This window comes from Ornithorhynchus anatinus, chromosome 13, assembly GCF_004115215.2.
Source record: "Ornithorhynchus anatinus isolate Pmale09 chromosome 13, mOrnAna1.pri.v4, whole genome shotgun sequence".
NCBI classification, from domain to species: Eukaryota; Metazoa; Chordata; class Mammalia; order Monotremata; family Ornithorhynchidae; genus Ornithorhynchus; species Ornithorhynchus anatinus.
Genome location: NC_041740.1, coordinates 37,866,449 through 37,882,398, shown reverse-complemented (window position 1 = coordinate 37,882,398; position 15,950 = coordinate 37,866,449). Strand labels below are relative to the sequence as shown.

At 51.7% G+C, this 15,950-nt stretch overlaps 1 protein-coding gene across 7 annotated transcripts in view; it reads left to right on the top strand.

Annotated features, from left to right (window-relative positions):
• Positions 1 to 618: 618 nt before the first annotated feature.
• HNRNPC (heterogeneous nuclear ribonucleoprotein C) overlaps positions 619 to 15,950 on the top strand; it is a 33,731-nt gene continuing 18,399 nt past the window's right edge. The window contains exons 1-3 of one of the 7 annotated variants that reach the window (XM_029077488.2): positions 619 to 715; positions 7,445 to 7,631; positions 7,983 to 8,008. The gene's annotated coding sequence lies outside the window, so the exon portion shown is untranslated. Of the gene's footprint in view, positions 716 to 7,444; positions 7,632 to 7,982; positions 8,009 to 8,441; positions 8,774 to 15,950 lie in introns of those variants that run through there. The other 6 variants (XM_029077493.2, XM_029077490.2, XM_029077492.2 and 3 more) reach the window with 6 other exon arrangements.

Genomic DNA, 15,950 nt, shown 5'->3' with positions numbered 1-15,950 from the left:
AGTGCTCTGCACATTGTAAGTGCTTAACAAATACCAACATCATCGTTATTAACAAATGCCGCCGTTATTGGGACTGTCCCATCTCATGCCCTCTGTTGAGGACGGAGAGGGCTGGTGGGCGCGCCAGCTGTGGCTCTGGTGGAGGTCGAGGCAGTAGCCGGCTCCCAGGAGAGTCTCCCCCGCTCCGGGGGCGGGGGAAACTGAGGCAGCCCACCCACGACGAGCAGGGGCCTCGCGGGGCAGAGCAGCGCAGAGCGGGAGGGGGGACCCCGCGCCGTCCAATCAGGGCCGCGCTAAGCGGGGGGGGGAAAAGGCCCGGATGTAAAGCCCCGGCGCCCGTACAAAGGCCCGAAGCGCCTAGGGGCCGCTCCGCGGGCCAATGAGCGCGCCGGAGAGGCAGAGTGGCAGGCGGCGGGGCCAATGGGGGCTCGTCCGCCGGGCGAGGCCCCGCCCCTCGCCGGCTCCGATTGGACGCCTCTCTGAGTGACGGCCTCGCGGACTAATGAGGGCGGGGATGGCGGACGGAGGGAGCCAACGGGGAGGCGGCAGCCCGGGGGGCGGGGCCCGCGGCCGTCGCGGGGCTGGAGAAGAAGCGGTGGCCATTTTGTGAGGAGCGGGGAGCGGGACGGCGGCGGCGGCGGCGGGAGCGGCCGGCCTCGGGGCGCGCAGCGAACACCACCTCGTCCACCCCCGACTTCTCGCTCGACCCCCTTCGGTGAGTGGCGGGGGCGGGCGCGGGAAGGAAGGCGGGAAAGCCTGAGGGGAACGACGCCGCCCCTTCGCCTCCCCTCCCCTCCCTCCCTCCCCGGCGCGCACTCTCCGCAAAACACTGTCCCCACCGCCGCGGAAGGACCGCACCGACCCAGGCAGCCCACCGAGAGGAGGGGCGGCGGCGGCCTTAGAAACAAAATTCACCATTTCCACCCGTCGGCGGAAATTCGGTCCTTCCTTCGGTAGGGTTTATTGAGCGCCTGCTGTGAGCCGAGCGCTCGGAAGGGAATCACCCCCGGCTCGGGAGGCAGAGGTCGTGGGTTCCAATCCCGACACTCGGCCTGCCGGGTGACCTTGGGGAAGGCGCTTCGCCTCGCTGGGCCGCGGTGACCTCATCGGGGAAAACGGGGATTTGGGGGGGGGAGAAAAACATTGCGACGCCCCACGTGGGACGGGCCCCGGCTCAGCCCCAGCGCTTAGGACAGAGCTCGGCACATGGTAAGCGCTTAAGTGACCGTCATCATTGTTATCATCGTGGAAAATAGAATGATGATACAGGCACTGTGGCGGGGGAGCGGAGGAAAATGGGGGAATCGGCCCGGGAAGGCTTCCTGGAGGAGGCGGGCTTTCACTTCCTTCAAGAGTAGTGAGCGCTTACTATGTGCAGAGCACTGTAGTAAGCGCTCTGAGTCCGTCGTCCCCCTCCCCCCCCCCACGGCCCTTCCTCCCCTCAGCCTCGACGGTCCAGCGAGGACGAGACCCCAAATGATAATAATAACAACGAGGGTATTTGTTAAGCGCTTACCCTGTGCTAAACCCTGTGCTAGGCGCTGGGGGGGATAGGAGGTCATCAGGTTGTCCCACGTGGGACTCACGGGCTTCATCCCCGTTGTACAGATGAGGAAACTGAGGCCCAGAGAAGAGAGGGGGCCTGCCCAAGGGCCTGCAGCAGACAGGTGACGGAGGCGGGATTAGAACCCACGTCCCGGGACTCCCAAGCCCGGGCCCCTTAACCAGACGTCCATTTTCTACTCCTCTCCCTGCTAGAAAGGGGGGGGGCAGCCTTTAAATGGGCCCCCAGAGAGAGAACAACGGTCATTTTGCCCAATTGTACTTCCCAAGCACTCAGTACGGTGCCCTGCACTCAGGAGGCCCTCCGTAAATACGATCGAATGAATAATTGGGACGGCTCTGCGGCTTCAGATCCGCGGGGCCGGGAATAGGGGTGTAGGGAAGCCAAGCTTTACGGGGAGGTAGGCACGGCCGCCTTGCCCAGGAGGGGAAACTGAGGCAGGGAGCCACGTCCGTGTGACCCCGCTGCCGGGGTTCGACTGACAGGCCCTGAGCGCTAAAGAAAAATGGGATTCTCTTTGGAACGATCGTACGTTTTTAGGAACCCGCCAGGTCAGTTAGAGGCTCCCTGCTCTCAGCGAGCGTTACGTTCAGTGAGGAACAGAGAGAAGAACTAAAAATTCCCAAATTCTGCCTGCCAGGGGTTCATTGGATCCGAGGACATGCATTTGCGTGGGTTGCTTTTTTTTCCCTCCACCGTTGAGATGCATGTGATTCTTCTCGTGGTAGAGTTGTTCTATTTCCTTTACCCGGAGGATCGTCCCTTTCTTCCATTGTCTGTATTATAGAGTTAGACTAGTCGGAGCAAACACGGTGTATCCATCCAGTTTTCCCCCAGACATCTTTGAGACCAGAAGGTACATGCTGTAACCATAACGTTATGGATGTGTAAATGTAAGGAGACTTTAAGAGTTCACAGTAAATTTAAGTGGGTCTGGAATAGGCCTTTAAAGTCCGGTAGTGGAGAAAAGCACCAGCTATTGTGAGGCAACGCTGCTGTAGTGATGTTCCTTTGTGTGGATCAGTGAGGTTTTTGCTTCAACAGATAAATGCAAAAAATGATAGGGAGAGACTGCGACTTCAATACCGTGACTCTCTCCTGGGACGATCTCTCCAAAGTTGTCTGTCATCTAAAGGAGAGATCTGGCCTGGTCTTTATGTAAAAATATAAAAATACCAGTGACTTAAGAGATGTCATTCTATTGATGTTCCTCCCTTTTGGGACGGCGTAGAAGGAAGCTGTCACCATAACCTTTGCAGAAGCACCGACTCTCAAACCAAATGTCTCGCTCCCCTCACAGTCCCACCTTTTTTGCACCTGGGGCAAAATTTAACAGTTGGAAACACCCAGGATGGAGGCCCAAAACAATCCCTGCGACAGACGTTTAAGAGTCGAAACGCACGTGCGGTAACATGAGGCACCCAAGAGCTATTTTGGAGAGATCGTATTTGACCAAAAAAACTATAACTTTCTTCTTAGTAAGGGGGGACCCCAGATTGAACAGGGCCAGCGTCTTCGGGCTGTAAAGTCCCATTATTCATTCAGTTGTATTTATTGAGCGCTTACTGAGTGCAAAGCATTATGCTTAGCACTTGGGAAAGTATAAAATAACAATCATCCAGAGTTCTGCTTGCAGGGCATTGCCCTACTGCAGATTGGTCCATGCCAGTGAGCTACGGATGCTGCATTACAGCGGGGCAGGGTGGAAACCCATTTTCCATTTGCAAAAAGGAAAAAGGTCCTCCTTCTTCCCCGCCCCCCCGATCCTACTCTAGGGTTATATTGAGGATGGAAGAACTAGTCATTCTCGACTCTGGAATTAGAGCCGGTGGGTACTCAGGGTGGCTGGGGGGAAGGGGAGAAAGCCCCACCCTTGGAAGTCAGGGACTGAGGTGGATGGAGGGTTCAAAGGTCACAGGAGGGACCTGGGAGCCCTGAAGTTTGACCCATTTTGAGACCCTTTGGTTTACAGAATAATGATGGCATTTGTTTAGTGCTTACTATGTGCCAGGCACTTTAATGAGTGCTGGAGTGGATACAAGTAAATGGGGTTGGACACAGTCCCTGACCCACGTGGGGCCCGCAGTCCCACTCCCCGTTTTACAGTGAGGTAACCGGGGCGCAGAGAAGCCAAGTGACTTGCCCAAAGTCACGCAGAAGGAATTTTAAAATCCTTCAGGATGGCACCTTTGTGAAAAGGAACTCTGAAGTTATGCCTCCATTTGGAATATATTAGCTCGTCTCTAGGGTGACTGGTCTGAGCTCCAGCAGGCTGAGAACATCAGCCGCCTGGGGCCTCGGTTCATCCGCCTGTCCTTAATGAAGGTGAAAATATCTGGTCAATGAGACCGTTGAATATGAAGGTTTAAAAGAGTTGCCAAATAGCCAGTAAATCAGTTTTTAAAATAAATTCAAACCCCAAATTTCCAAAAAAAAAAAAAAAGTCATCGGGCAGACTTTAATGTTGCTTAATATCATTCCGATGGGATCGGTGCTCAGCGATATCATGTGCTGATATTTATATAGAAAGCAGAGGTGTGTCTTCCTGTTAATTCTCTTGGGATATATGCCTAAAGGCCTAGGTTAATATGTAGTGCCTGCCCCAGGAGCCGGATTGGCTGTGCTTTTTCTCCTTTTTTTGGACTACCTGCAAAGCCACTCTGGAGGAACTCTCTACCACTCTCCCCCCGCCAATAAAAGAAGTTCTGCCTCTCACCAGTGGAATATTTGCTTGACACGACTCTTAATTATTAACACCAAGGGCTGTGGTTGCCTTATTTTCATTTTTCTGTGCCCCCGCTCCTTCGGTTTCCATCCCGTTGCCTAGACACAAAAGACACCTGCTCGTGAATTGAGCACGTTGGGCTAGATTCCAAACGTCAGTTCCCTAGTGAAAACGTCCAAGTCCCCAAAGGAGATTATAATTCTGAAGCAGAAGTCCATTCCTAAAACCACTCCGTTGCGTGAAGCACTAGATAAATCAAAAGTATTGGAGTGGCTTTTGGGTGCAGAGCACTGTACCAGGCACGTGGGAGAGCACAGTACAAGGCCCCATCCCTTCCCACGGGGAGTTTACAACAGTCCGGAGGTGAAGTTCCTCCAGTCGATCCGATTTAATCGGTCGGTTGTATTGGAAGGAAGGAAGGGGGGTATTTGTTAAGCGCTTACCATGTGCCGAGCACTGGGGAGGAAACAAGGTAATCAGTTGTCCCACATGGGGCTCACGGTCTTAAGCCCCGTTTTACAGATGAGGTACTGAGGCACAGAGAATAGACTTGCCCAAAGTCACACAGCTGATAAGTGGCGGAGCCGGGTTTAGAACCCGTGACGTCTGACTCCCAAGCCCGGGCTCTTGCCACTGAGCCACGCTGCTTCTATTGAGTGCCTACTATGTGCGGAACACTGCACTAAGCACTTGGGGGAGTACAAAATCTAACAGGGCAGTAAACAATATCTACCATAAAGGCTCATCCCTTTTGACTTGGCAGGAATCTGTGAAGTGTCAACTTGATTCCTTTCTAAGCGAAGCATCAGGTTATCAGACTGACCCTCTGCGCAGCCTTTCTGGGGCTGTGGCAGGGACAGCAGGGTGACCCTCCCCCTACGGTGGAAAGGCAATCCGCGGGGTGTCCACCGACAACATCTCTAAGGGCCAGAGACTTGAGATCCTCTATAAAATACTTGGAAGGACACAGGCAAATCCGCGGGCGTTAGCAGCCCCAAGGACAAACATGGGACACGCCAACCCTCACCCCCCGCCCCCGCTCTAGTCTATCAGATCAGACGCTGGACGCGCCTCGCGTACTATCACCCGTATCATCGCACCAGCTCTCCGCCGCTGTTCCCAGCCACCCTGACCTTCACCTAAGTTTAAGCCACCCTGGTGGGCGAGGGCGGTCCCAGAGGGCAAGGCTGGGCAAGAGGCCAGAGCAGTGGTAGGCCCGGAGCCGACGTGCTCATCCACTGGGTCGGTGGGGCAGTGGGAAAAACCTTTCCAGTGCCAGTTCTGTAAGTTGATCCCCAGCAGCGCCTCATCTTCTGCTCTCTCCTCCGCCAAAGCCCCGAAAGAGTCGCCCCCGCTGCGAGTCACGTCGGGCCAGAATAGGCGGTTAGGGCCCCCGGCCCTTAGCGTTTCTTTCCTTTCCCCCCCGGCATCAGAGAGTCTTTGATCGAGAGAGCCCCAGGAATCACCGATGGAACTGGTTATAGTGACGCATTCAAGGGACCAAGACGCTCAGCGGATCCTGAGCTCAGCCAGCAGTGCCCCCCAAAATTAGCATCCCGGAGCTTGCTCCCTCTGTTAATATCTGGAGCAGATTGCTTGAAACTAAGTTGATGCCTAGTAATAATAATAGTTATGGCATTTGCTAAGCGCATAGTACATGCCAAGCGCTGTTCCAAGTGCTTGGGTAGACACAAGATGATCGGGTGGTCCCGTGTGGGGCTCAGAGACTTAATCCCCCTTTTACAGGTGAGGAAACGGAGGTACAGAGAAGTGAAGTGACTTGCCCAAGGTCACACAGCAGACATGTGGAGGCGGGATCAGAACCCAAGTCCTCCGACTCCCAAGCCCGGGCTCCTGCCACTAGGCCGTGCTGCTTCTGCTGCCGCCTAAGAAAGGGTGTTCTGAAGCTACATTCTACCAGTTCGTAGTTATTTATATTTGGGGTGGTCGACTTTGATTTGGACAGAGGAGATAGAAAATACGCCAGTCTTTTGCCGTTGAACGTGTTGTAAACCCAGTATTATGAATGGTGACGAGACCAGTAGCCCCTACATTTATCTGTCCCGCTTCTTTTACCCAACACGTGAAGGAGAGACTGATGTTCTCCGATCCAAAACCCAACTTTACAATTACAACCCATTTTACTTGCTCCTACTAGGCGATTAGAGGAAAATAACCCTCACGTCACCAACCCGAGTGCCCCAGAACTCTTGGGCAACTTGAAGCGGATGAAACGTGTTTCCTATTTAAAAGTTTTGGAAACTGGAAATTCACCCGTGGGTCTTAGTTTAGTGATTCACTGGCCTCTGGCAGTAGTTTTGCCCATTTAGCCAATGTCAGACAACAGCAAGGGATATCTCTCAAATGGTCAGGAACCAATTCAGATATATCACGTAGCTCATAGGATTGGTCCCTAGTTGTATTTGTATCAGTTCTCCCTGGATGTAATCAGTCAGTAATAGTCACCGAGGACTTATTCTGAGCAGAGCACTGTAGTAAGCATTTGGAAGATTACGAAAGGGTTAGTAGATATGAATCTTGCCCTCAAAGAGTTTGAAATCTAGAGATTGGTAGGGTAGTTTTGAAGAAATGTCGAGTTTGGACAGGTTCTGTTTCCTTCTTCCACCCCCCCCCCCCCCCCCCCCCCCGGCCAAAATAGCACTTTGAGATGGAGAGTTATTCAAAAGTATCCCCCAGTCTCGGTCACTTGAGTGCTTTGGATCATTAGAAACAAAAAAAGGAGTTGTCACCTGAAGAGTCATTTGCACAGATCTTTACAAACTTTGGGTGTTGAGACATTGGCCCAGCGCTCCATTTAATAGCCCCGTCTCTATTTTCTGTAAACCATGTTGCTGATGACCAAGTTGCATGCTTTTATGTGATAGCACCTCCTGTGGATCTCCCCCTCGCCAAAGGGTCTCCTTCGTTTGCTCAGTCCTACCCACTGCCCAGTGCTCTTACCGACCCAGATCATGGAGGGGAGGGAGAGGGAGAGGAAAAGCTCGAGGAAGGGGCTCCGTCCTCTCCCCCGCGGAGTGTTGAAGCTGGCCAAGGCGAGGCCGGGGCCTTCCAGCAGGCAGGCATTTCTATCTTGGGGGTTTGGGGCACGACCTCTGCAAGAACTCTGACTCAATCTGTCCCTTCTCCTTTCACAGGGCAGCAAGGCGAACCCCATCCCTGCTCACTGGAGCTCAGCTTCGATAATAACCTCCCCCCCAGCCCCCCGGAAAAAAAAAACCCACACACACACAGACGCTTACACACACTCCCGTCCACAAAAAAGATTTTATAAAGACATTCTTAAACCTAACGATGCAACTTGGCGTTCGCTGCGACAGACTTGTAGGTGCTTTTTTGTTTTTTTTGTTTTTTTGTTTTGTTTTCCGAAGCAGGACACGGATTTAAGATGTAATTTTTAAAACTTCTATTTCTATTTTTTTTCTGCAGCAGTTGGGTTAGAGGAGGAGGAACCTTTTAGCCTCTCATAAACTGACCTCTCTACTTCCTTGCGTATTTTTAAGATTGAAATGATGATATGAAAAGGGCTTTGCTTGTCTGCTACTGAGAATTTTACCCTTGCGGTTTTTGTGGAAACTGCTTTTGGAGAGAAAAGAAATGAAACTTTACTGACATGACATTTTTACAACTCCCGTTTTTCTAATCTGGGCTATTTTTATTTTTGTTTTTTTACAGTGAGATTTTTTTGATCTTCAGCTACAGTAAGTTATTCCAATTTTTTTTTTCCATTTTTCCTGCCTTTCCGCTGATTTCCTTTTTATTGTTGTTACTAGTTGACTATTATTATTATTATTTATTATTATATTTATGGTGGTGATGATGATGATGATGATAACACTGCTGATTTTTAACTGGATTCAGTTGAGTTTTTCTGAATGTTCCTGAGCATTTCTCCTAATTGACCTGGGAGTTTTGCACCTTTGGAGAGAGCTGAGGCAGTACCATTTTTAATATGGCTTGATCAAGTAAACCTTTTCTCCCTCAACCCCAACCCTAACCCCCCACCCCATCTCCCACCCTCAAAGAATTTGCCTGGCTGCTTAAGCCTCTGACTTAAATTTTTCCCGAACTGTAACGTAAGAACTGTTTTAGAGCATCTCTGGACATTTGGGTTTTTTTGTTTTTGTTTTTGTTTTTTATTTTTGTTTTTTATTTTTTTTTGTTTTTTATTTTTAATCTTTCATTTGTTCCATTTTTAAACTGGGCTGCAATGAAATGTGTGTGGTACTCCCAGCCACCCCGGGTGGTCAGTGGCCTTTTCCCAGGGAGCCAACTTACTCCCCTTACATCCCGAAATCCTATCCCGATCTTCCAGTACACCTCCCCCGCCCCCCCAAACAAACAACCACCCGCCACGTCACGGATTTCCAGCCCGGAGCCGCAGCAGCCAGGACCGCCCGGAGCGAGGTGGGGGGAGGGCCTCCCCCCCGCCTCCGGAACAGATGCAAAACCCACCTTGGGTGATGGTAAGAGGTGTGAAGTCCAGTCGGTTTCATTTCCCCACAGAACTGGTGGTTTCCCGCCCCCCCGTTCCCCGTACAAGGTCAGATGTTGGGTTGCGGGAGGATGGCTGGTACCAGATTCCCTGGAACCAGGCTCCTCTTTTTCGAGACAACCACCGGCCGCCCCGTTCCTTTGTGCTTTCCCTCTCAGTCAGTTCCGCTCCGCAGCCCGTTGCTAGGTCAGCGTGACGGGCGCAGCCGAAGGAAGTTGCCCTTCGCTGCTCCGAGCCTTTGTTTGGGAGCGTTCTCGTCGGGATCGGTTGGGTACGTCGGCCACAGCCAGAGGCCTTGGGAGTCTGGAGGCGGTCGGGACGGAGGAAGGAGATCTAGAAATCGGTCAGCTCCTGAAGGTTCCTCTCCCGCTGACTGAGGCAGAAAGCCGGCGGATGCTTTAGTGGCGGTTCACCGTCCCTTGAGTTTTCTGTCCACGGCGTTCCCCTCCTTGACTCCTCCCCGCGTGATGCTTTTTCTTCAAGCCAGATACATTTCACTGGGGTGAGAGTAATTTTATAAAAGGCTAGCTAGGGGTCAGCTACCTGAACGGCGGCCAAGTATGTGACATGCGATGCTTGGGCGTCCAGCCGCGGGAAGGGCCCTCTGCGCCGTCCTGCGGGCCTCCCTGAGGGGTAGGAGCCGGGCGGACCGCTGGCTGTCGCCGGCGGGGACGTGGGGGGCGGCTGCAGTAACGCTTCTCAAAGTTCAGCCCGGCTGGGCCCAGGCCGGGCTCGGAAGCACCTCCGATCTCCTGTTTGGGCCCGAGGCGGGCTGTGCGGGGGTATCTCCGGGTGACGGGCAGAAGGATGAGGTTGGAGAGAGGGAAAACGATTACCGGAGGTCCGCGGTTTCAGGTCGCTGAGCTGGGGGGGTGCTGCAGATCTTGGGGAATGAGGAGAGGCCCCTTCAAATGTTTTGTGATCCCTTGGGCTCTTGACTGTACCTCTAGTACCGGACTTGGCCTTCCCGATGCTCGGTCTCGGTTGTGGAACGTCTTGAATCCGGCTCTGCATTTAGAGAGCCGGGAGACGGATGGGGAGCCCAAGTGTTCATCAAGCCCTCCACTGCGCTCAAGCATAGGCCAGGCGAAGTTAAAGTGGATTGTTCAGTTCACACTCCGAGCCCTCGAGGAGTTCATAGAAGGGCCACAGAAAGAGCAGCTGCGAAAAAGCTTACAAGAGAAGAAGGAGGGGAAAGAAGAAAGTAAAACAAGCTAGGCAGTACTAGAAAGACCTTTTAGCAGTTAATCAATATTGTCCTGGTGACAGAACCGAAGTGCCTTTCTGGGCCAGGGCTCAGCTTTCCAGATTCTTTCCTAATCATAAACCCGGGGCTGGTGTTGAAGGCGTGCACCTCGTCTGGCCTTGGTCCCAGCGACAGAGCAAGGGCTGTCCTTGCACAGGTAGCCATGCTGGTGCTCGTACTCGAGCCGAAATCCAAGAGCGAGGGGGGGACCCCACTGCATCTAGTGTCGGTGGGGTGGGGTAGGGCGAAGGAGCGGGAATCGGGGGGGTGGGAGCGGGGATAGCACAGGTGCATCTGGCTAAGAAGGGGGCTGGGATTGGGAGCCCCCAACTAGCAGGGTCACCATTAACGGAGCAGCTACGCTGGGCAGGGCCGTGAACCAGGTGTTATCTCATTTGGAGTTGCGACAGCTTCCCAACATTTCCGAACGTACAGCCCTTTCCGGCTTTACAACATGTCACCTCTGAGGCAGCAGTTCCCGGGACGGGGAAGCGAGGGGAGCCAGAGTTTTGAAAGAGATCCGGGGGAAGGTCTCGATTTCTGGGGAGGGACAGTCAGCGTGCTTGGGCCCGGTTCACTTCGAAGGACAAAGTCAGCTACCTAGTCGGGAGACCTTTGAAATTAAATGTAGCCGTATTATTTAGCTGACTACACAATTTTAGGGGACTTGGGTACGAAGAGGGAAGTCCTACCGAGCTCCCACCATTCTTAACAGCATTGTTCCTATGAGAAGATCGGGTCCGACTCGATGGGGTTTTGGACCCGCAACCCAGTTGGCCCCTGCAAACCGGATCCAAGTCCGGCCGTGCTCAGGGACCGTATCAAACTGGTCCGAGTGGCAGCCCCCACCCTGGAAGGACTGGTGATCCGTGGAGGTACTTTGACGATTCAGTCGGAAAGCCCCTTCCGGAGGAGGCCACTCTAGTCGGGTCTTGCCGGAGGGGATGGGCGGAAAGGGGGTTGGCGACGCTGAGAGGGAAAGCACTGAGGAATCTGGTGCCTGTGAGTCGTGACGCATGCACGATTCAAAGAGGCCTGGAAAGAAGACGGAGGTTGGCAGGGTTTCTTCCAGATGGCGGGTAGGAGGAAAGGCGGGGGAGTGAGGGAGGACCAGGCTCTCTGGAGGAAGGCCTGTAGCTGTTTCCGGAGGGTTGGCTGAATGTGGGGCTCCCGGGTAGCAGGTGTATTTAATTCAGATGGGGAGCAGGAAGATGCTGGAGTGACCAGCCCCAGCTGGGGCTCTGGGATCAAGTCCGGTCTGTGGGCTGTGGGGTGAGGGTTGCCAAAGGGGTTCTGGAAATTTGCAACGGGAGTGGTGGTTTGTTTTTGCTGCTTCGAATTCCCCGCTTTAATAGGGAAATCTGGGATTAATACTGGAGACGGTGGCCGGGGGTCAGGCAAACTGGCTATTCTTATGGTCAGGTTTGCTCATGGCAGCTGCAGATGGTGACTGATTGACTCTGGGAAGATCGTGCTCCGGAGATGGGCCCAGACCGCATTCGGGTCCTTTCTCGAATGTTGAAAGGAAGAGATCCATTTCGAGCTTGTTTACCTCTGCCCTCGGCCCCCAGAACGAGTTCAGGAGAAAGGCGAGGCATCCCCAAACTTAAAATCAGTCGATGGTCTGTACTGACTGCTTACTGTGAGCAGGACACTCTACTAAGTACTTGGGAGAGTACAGTACAATGCGAAGTTATTTATTTGGCGTATTCTTCCATTTTTAATTTTTTACCAAATTTCCATCAGAGGCGACCTCATGAAGTTTTCTGAAGTAATGGCCCAGTCAGTCCCCTTGCCGGCAGCCTCGTGGCACTCTCCCAGCTGCCCTCTTCTTACCCAACCACTCGCCCCCGCCACCCAGCCCCCATTTCTCACGTTCAGACGAGCCATTTGAACTCGGACAGGTCAGTCCGTTGAGCCGATATAAAAACTGTAGGAGGGCAGCGTTGGCCGGGGGCGTGACTATCCGGGGCAGATGGTTCTGGGCGGTGGGTGAACGGGCAGGGGACATTTGACCCTCTGGGCACGCTTCATCTAAACCATTCCAGATAGATTAGCTAGCTCCTGGAAGACCTCCCGAAGAAGGAGGTGCCACAGATGCTCTTGGTAACTTCTTTTTATGGCTGTCGAAGCACAGAAATTCTTCCGTATCTCACCAGAAACCCTCAAGATCAAGCTTCTCTTTTCTCCTGTTTGTCCTCCAGCGAGGATGGGGAACAACCGATCACTGTTTTCTGCCTTTCGTATTCTGGAAGGGGTTCATGGAATACTCATCAACCCTTTCCTTTCCTAAGCAGTGGTTCCTGTTCTTTTAGGCTTGTGATATTTTGGTCCACCTTACAGCTCTTCCCCAAGCACTCGGTATCTTTTAAAGACATGGAACGCAGAATTTTTGGAGAAAATCCTCCGAAGGTGGCTCTCAGAGAATATTGCCGCCGTGGCCCCCACAACACATTTAGGACCACACTATTCTAATGTGGCCAGCAATTGAGGCAAGGAGCTTAAATACAAACATTTTTAGTGATTTTAATAATAATGATAATTGTATAAAGGGCTTACTATGTGCCTGTGCAGACACTGTCCTAAATGCTGGGGCAGATGCAAGTTAATCTGGCTGGACACATTGCCTGTCCCACACAGGGCTCCCAGTCTTAATCCCCGTTCTACAGACGAGAGAACTGCGGTCCAGTGAAGTGACTTGCCCAAGGTGACACAGCAGTCAAGTGTCGGAGCCGGGATTAGAACCCAGGTCCTTCCGACTCCCAGGCCCGGGCTCTTTCCGCTAGGCCCCGTTAATCTTGATTAGATGGGTGACTTCACTTGGGAGCCACTCTTAGAAAGGTATCGGGCTGGTGTTGGGAAGGAGAGGCTAGTCTCACGGTTCCAGCATAATACTTGATGTTTATGGATCCAGTTTTGTACGTCAGCACAGTTCAGTGTGTTTAACACGTGGACAACTCGGACCTCTAGACTTGTACCTTTGGATCTTTTTTTCCAGACGCTAGTACATGATCTAATCCTGTGCCAACTGTTTTCTTCATCCTTTTTACCATGGGCAGATGGTTGATCTCCACTATTTAGAGCCTATGGCGAATTCTCACCAGTGAGAGCTAAATTGGATGGGACAAGTCATTCGATTCAGTCCTTCACTAGCTCTTCTTTTCCTCCAGATTTGGTTTCTCTCCCTCCCTCTCCTTATGTTGTCTATTTTAATTTTCTTGAAATATTGTATTTTGGGGGAAAGATTGGGGTGGGGGGAAGAAATGATGAGTCTGGGCCTTTTGCTTACCACTCTCTTGTCAACCTTCCTTTCCAATCCTTTAGACAAGCAACATCTTCCTTCTGCTTTGCGTCGACCCTGGCCCTCAAAAGGGAAAAGGTGGCAGAACGTTTTCTAAGCTCAAAGCTGATTTCGTGTGGAAAAGCACAAAACTCGGATTGATACGCTCGCTTCCCAGGAGGGAGGCAACGGGAGCAGAAATCTGTGGCTGGCATTTGAAGTCAATGAAGAGCAAAATAAATTACCTTTTCAAAGGAAAAACTGGCAGGAGGACAAAATAAAGTTAAAATGTACAAAGGCTTCTCTTACCCTACCTCTAAAATGCCTAAAAAGCAAGATGGATGAATTGGAGCACTTGGTAACCAGTGAGGACTCGGATACAGTTGGCATTTCTGAGACTTGGTGGAGGGGAGATCGTTAGTGGGATGTCAAGATGTAAACTCCACCGGAAAGAGTGTCAGAAGGCAAGGTGGGCCAGCATAAAACATTTTACCATGGGCTTCTTCCAGGTAGAGAAGCAGCAAGGTCTAGTGGGTAGAGCACAGACCTGGGAATCAGAGGACCTGGGTTCTAATCCCCACTCTCGCCTGCTGGGTGACCGTGAGAAGTCCTTTAACTTCTCTGTGCCTCAGTTACCTTATCTGTAAAACGGGAATTAAGGCTGTGTAACTTGTATCTACCCCAAGGCTAAGTATAGTGCCTGGTACATTGTAAGCACCTAACATTTTTTTTTTTTAAAAGAAAAGGTAAACAAATCCATACTGAATACCCAGGTTTGTCAGAGGGCAATTTTATCCTTCCCGGGATAAGGAAAGTGAGCCTGGGATATTTGATCAGGATGTGGGTTCTGCGCAACTAAGGCCGATGATTGGAAAAGATAAAAGCGAATTACTTTTCCGCCATAACCGGTCTCGGAACCCACACGGAGAGATTATAGACTGAATTCGGTCTTTAGTGCTGGGCAGCGATTGGTGCAGGAGATGTGTGTAGGAGAGTCACCCTGCGCTAGCGATCATAATTCAGTTAAATTTAAGCTTCTCACTTAGGAGGGAAAGCCAAAGAAGCAGAAATTAGTAGATTCTAGAGAAGAAAAATAGGCTAAAATGCTGTAAGCTCTAGCTAAGAAAAAACCCACACAAGGATCCTGGAGGCTGTTTTTAAAAGCACTATATTAAACCACCAGGTAGAAAAAGCTGAGACAGTAAAGGTCATAGTTTAGCAGGTCCGGTTCCTCACCTCTGGAGAAAGGTGGGAGGAATTTGTGTTTCCTCTGAGAAGAGAAGGTCAAGGAGGGAATCGGGGTCCTTAAAAATTGTGTTTTTTTCCTCTGCTGAGGCTCCCTACCAGGCTATCTGAGGACTAGGTGAAAGGAAATGGGTTTAAACTGCTGCAGAAGGGAGTATTTGACCTTCAGAGTTCTTGCCTGTACCATTAATTTTAAGAACTGGATAAGGCAACTGAGATAGGTTGTAGAGTTTCCAACGCTGAAGGTTCTGAAAAACTACTTTGTTTTGAATGCTTATCATTTGCCTGCCTGGAGCTGGGGTGGGGGTGGGGGGGGGGCATTGATTTTTGGCAGGGAACCTGCATTCCCCCTCGGTAGCCCTCTGGGTGTGTTCCATTAAAAAAAATTTTTAAACTGGTTCGTCACTTTATTCCAAATTGTCAACATATTCTGGCTAGCTCAGTAGCTGGCTCTGGGCTGCACGGTGGCATATGCCCCTGAAAGTTAACTTTAACCTTCTAGAGTAGTTTCTTACTCTGACTCACCAGATTACTGGTTTCGAGGTGGCTGGGGGAAAAGCATTAATAATAATGGTGGATTTTCCAAGTGCTTACTGTGTGCCAAGCGCTGTACTGAGTCCCGGGGTAGGTACAAAATAATCAGGTCCGACATAGTCCCTGTCCTATGTGGGGCTCACAGCTAAGTAGGAGAGGGAACGGGTATTTAATCCTCATTTTGCAGGGGAAGCAACAGGCCCCGGGCAGTTAAATGACTTGCCCAAGAGCACGTAGACAAGGAGCGGAGCCAAGACTCTCAAGTCCTCTGACTCCCAGGCCTCTGCTCTTTCCCACTAGGCCACGCTATTTGTCTTCAGTTCCTCCTCTTCCTCGCTTTTGGGGACCGCATGGTGGCTCGATGGCCGTAGGGAGTGCCAGCTGCCCGCAGCCCAAGGAATCAGTCCCCAGGCGTGCTTTAAGCTCTGGTTTGTGTGTGTGGCAGGACTCCATGGGGGAATAGATGCACTTGTGGCTCTTCTACAGAACCGGTCCTGCTTCAGCGGAGCTTTTCCCTCCTGGCAGTTTCCTGTTTTGTGCAAAAGGACTCAGGAAACCCCTGTTGGTATGATTGAGGGGGCTCAGGCGTGGAAAAAAGAGTGACCTGTAGCTTGGACGGGTTCTGGACATCTAGGTGCTGGTGTTTTAGAATGGGAGGAGAAAAAGGGACAGCTTGCATCCCCATTTTGGATGCTCCTACGCAGAAGATATTGTTACCATTGGAGACCTATTTCAGGGTCATTCCTGCCTCAGATTCTGAAGTAGTGAACAACTATGGGCTCCTCTTATTTTTGCTCAGTGCTGTGAACTAGAAGGGTGTGGCTTAAATTTGTTTTGATGAGG